The 4081-nt window shown below is 48.1% G+C and overlaps 2 non-coding genes and 1 pseudogene across 2 annotated transcripts in view; all 3 read left to right on the forward strand.

The window, feature by feature from the left end:
- The first annotated feature begins 621 nt into the window (after window positions 1-621).
- Window positions 622-2427, forward strand: LOC149517350 (18S ribosomal RNA; annotated as a pseudogene).
- A 283-nt stretch (window positions 2428-2710) lies between these two features.
- Window positions 2711-2866, forward strand: LOC149517351 (5.8S ribosomal RNA). Its single transcript, XR_016344567.1, has one exon. It is a non-coding gene; the product is annotated as a 5.8S ribosomal RNA (ribosomal RNA).
- A 238-nt stretch (window positions 2867-3104) lies between these two features.
- LOC149517352 (25S ribosomal RNA) overlaps window positions 3105-4081 on the forward strand; it is a 3326-nt gene continuing 2349 nt past the window's right edge. The window contains exon 1 of the ribosomal RNA XR_016344405.1: window positions 3105-4081. This exon is cut by the window's right edge and continues 2349 nt beyond it. This is a non-coding gene — a ribosomal RNA (25S ribosomal RNA).

Below are 4081 nucleotides of genomic sequence, written 5' to 3' on the forward strand. Positions count from 1 at the left end.
GAGATGAGCCAAAAATAGCATGTGTCACTCGGTATGGTTATTATGAGTTCTTGGTGATGCCTTTCGGACTCACGAATGCCCTAGCAATATTTTGCACCCTTATGAACAAGGTACTTTAGTCATTTCTTGATCAATTTGTTGTGGTTTATTTGGATGACATTATGATCTACAGCCAAACTTTGGGAAAGCATGTAGACCACTTGAGACAGGTGTTCGAGGTGTTGTGGGTGCACAAGCTATTTTGTACCTAGGGGGCATGATCGGTCATCGTACCTAGGGGGCATGATCGGGATCCTGTGTTGTATACCTGAATCAATGGAAATCGGATGTCTCGTCATCCCTCATCCGTCTCATGTCTCGAGGGGCCACGGGTCAAACGTCAATCGTGGCCGGTGTCCAAAGTGCACCACCTAATCCTCCATGGCCGTATTGGTGCACCGGTGTTCAATCGTGCTCTCAGATACGAAATGTTTAGCGGGCACAGCCTTTTGACCCCAGTTCGTTCGATGCTACGCATTTCACATGCTCAACATGCACGACGATTGCGCTTTACGTCGAGCTCTCTCTGTCACTCGGTCGATGCGTCAAGGCCCACGCAGTGCCAACGTCCCGAAAGAATGCTACCTGGTTGATCCTACCAGTAGTCATATGCTTGTCTCAAAGATTAAGCCATGCATGTGTAAGTATGAACTAGTTCAGACTGTGAAACTATGAATGGCTTATTAAATTAGTTATAGTTTGTTTGATGGTATCTACTATTCGGATAACCTAGTAATTCTAGAGCTAATACGTGTAACAAACCCCGACTTCTGAAAGGGATGCATTTATTAGATAAAAGGTCAACGTGGGCTACGCCTGTTGCTCTGATGATTCATGATAACTCGACGGATCACACGACCTTTGTGCCGGTGACGCATCATTCAAATTTTTGCCCTATCAACTTTCAATGGTAGGATAGTGGCCTACTATGGTGGTGACGGGTGATGGAGAATCAGGGTTCAATTCTGGAGAGGGAGCCTGAGAAATGGCTACCACATCCAAGGAAGGCAGTAGGCGTGCAAATTACCCAATCTTGACACGGGAAGGTAGTGACAATAAATAACAATATCGAGCTTCATGAGTCTGGTAATTGGAATAAGTACAATCTAAATCCCTTAACGAGGATCCATTAGAGGGTAAGTCTGGTGCCAGCAATCATGGTAATTCCAGCTCCAATAGTGTATATTTAAGTTGTTGCAGTTAAAAAGCTCGTAGTTGGAACTAGGGTTAGGTCGTTCAGTCCGTCTCACAGTGAGCACCGATCTACTCATCCCTACTACCGGTGATGTGCTCTTAGACTTAATTGCCCGGGTCGTTCCTCCGACGCTGTTACTTTGAAGAAATTAGAGTGCTCAAAGCAGGCCTACACTTGTATACATTAGCATGGGATAACATCATAGGCTTTTGATCCTATTGTGTTGGCCTTCGGGATCGGAGTAATGATTAACAGGGATAGTCAGAGGCATTCGTATTTCATAGTCAGAGGTGAAATTCTTGGATTTATGAAAGACAAACAACTGCGAAAGCATTTGCCAAGGATGTTTTCATTAATCAAGAATGAAAGTTAGGGGCTCGAAGAAGATCAGATACCATCCTAGTCTCAACCATAAATGATGCCAACCAGGGATTGGTGGATGTTACTTTTAGAACTCCGCTGACACCTTATGAGAAATCAAAGTCTTTGGGTTCCAGGGGGAGTATGGTCGTAAGGCTGAAACTTAAAGGAATTAACAGAAGGACACCACTAGGAGTGGAGCCTACGGCTTAATTTGACTTAACACGGGGAAACTTACCAGGTCCAGACATAGTAAGGATTGACAGTCTAAGAGCTCTTTCTTGATTCTATGGGTGGTGGTGCATGGCCATTCTTAGTTGATGGAGCGATTTGTCTAGTTAATTTCATTAACGAACGAGACCTCAGCCTGCTAACTAGCTACGTAGAGGTGATCCTTCATGGCTAGCTTCTTAGAGGGACTATGGCCATTTAGGCCAAAGAAGTTTGAGGTAATAACAGGTCTGTGATGCTCTTGATGTTCTAGGCCGCACGCACTCTACACTGATATATTCAACGAGTCTATAGCCTTGGCCGACAGGCTCAGGTAATTTTTGTAATTTCATCATGATGGGGATAGATCATTGCAATTGTTAGTCTTCAACTAGGAATTCCTAGTAAGCACGAGTCATCAGCTCGCATTGACTACGTCAATGCCCTTTGTACACACCGCCCGTCACTCCTACCGATTGAATGGTTCGGTGAAGTGTTCAGATCATGGCGACATGGACGGTCTGCCACCCGCGATGTCACGAGAAGTCCACTGAACCTTATCATTTAGAGGAAGGAGAAGTCGTAACAAGGTTTTCATAGGTGAACTTATGGAAGGATCATTGTCAAAACCCTACTCGAAGGATGACCCATGGACGCGTTAACGAAACACCGAGGGGGCAAGGGTGCCCCCGTGCCTCAAGCTCCTTTCGGCCTCGAGCAGGTGCGACACTCGCTCCGTCCCCCCTATGGGGTGGGCGGAACGATTGGCGTCGTCTTGCCCATCGCTGAACAATGAATGCGCGCCAAGGAATCGAAACAAAAATGGAGCACGTGCACCGTCACCATCCCGTTTGCGGAGCATGCATGGGCAGCACCGCGACTCCTTTTGTCGTGAAAAAATTTAACGACTCTTGGCAATGGATATCTTGGCTCTCACATCAATGAAGAATGTAGCGAAATGTGATACTTGGTGTGAATTGCAGAATCCCATGAACCATCGAGTCTTTGAAAGCAAGTTACGTCCCAAGCCATTATGCCGAGGGCACGTCTGCCTGGGTGTCATGCACCATCGCCCCCCTTCTGACCCCTTGCTCGTCGGGCTCCGGGGGAGGGAAGAGGGGGAAGATGGTCTCTCGTGATCCCGTGGGTCACAGTTGGCCCAAAAATGAGTCCCCGACAATGACAGCGTCGTGACCATCAGTAGTAGAGCTCCCAACGTGTCTCATCCCCGGTGACGCATGCTCGTTGTCCACTCAGACCCCTTCGGACCCCCCGCATCACTCGATTGATGCTCGCGTTGTGACCCCAAGTCAGGCAGGATCACCCGCTGAGTTTAAGCATATCAATAAGTAGAGGAAAAGAAACTTACCAGGATTCCCCTAGTAACGACGAGCGAACCGAAAAAAGCCCAACTTGAGAATCGGGTGCCCCCGACGTCCGAATTGTAGTCTAGAAAAGTGTCCTCAGCGGTGGACTGGGCCTAAGTCCCTTGGAAAGGGGCACCGGAGAGGGTGAGAGCCTCGTTGTGCCCGGACCCTGTCGCACCATAAGGCACTGTTCGTTAGTCGGTTGTTTGGGAATGCAGCCCCAATCAGGCGATAAATTCCATTCAAGGTTGAATGCGAGCGAAAGATCGATAGCGAACAAGTACCATGATTGAAAGATGAAAAGGGCTTTGAAAAGAGAGTCAAAGAGTACTTGAAATTATCGGGAGGGAAATGGATGAGGGTCGACGATGTACCCCGATCGGATGTGGAATGATAAGAGCCGATCCGTCGATTGGCTCAGGACATGGACCGACGATGGTCACGGTGATGATCCAAGCCCGAGCTTTCGATGTGCTCTTGAAGATGTCATCACCGTGATCGTGGAACACAGCATGCACCATCTTGAAACACGGACCAAGGAGTCTGACATACGTGTGAGTCAACGGGCCAGGAAACCTGTAAGGCGTAAGGAAGCTGATTGGCGGGATCCCTCACAGGTGCACCACCGACCGACCTTGATCTTCTGAGAAGGGTTCGAGTGCGAGCATGCTCGTTGGGACTCGAAAGATGGTGAACTATGCCTGAGCGGGGCAAAGCCAAAGAAAACTCTGGTGGAGGCCCGTAGTGATACTGACGTGCAAATCATTCGTTTGACTTGGGTATAAGGGTGAAAGACTAATCGAATCATCTAGTAGCTAGTTCACTCTGAAGTTTTCCTTAGGATAACTAGAGACCCCGTCGAGTTCTATCGGGTAAAGCCAATGATTAGAGGCATCAGGGGTGCAACGTC

This window comes from Durio zibethinus, chromosome 8 (genome assembly GCF_047325235.1).
Source record: "Durio zibethinus cultivar Kanyao isolate XHJ-2024 chromosome 8, ASM4732523v1, whole genome shotgun sequence".
NCBI classification, from domain to species: domain Eukaryota; kingdom Viridiplantae; phylum Streptophyta; class Magnoliopsida; order Malvales; family Malvaceae; genus Durio; species Durio zibethinus.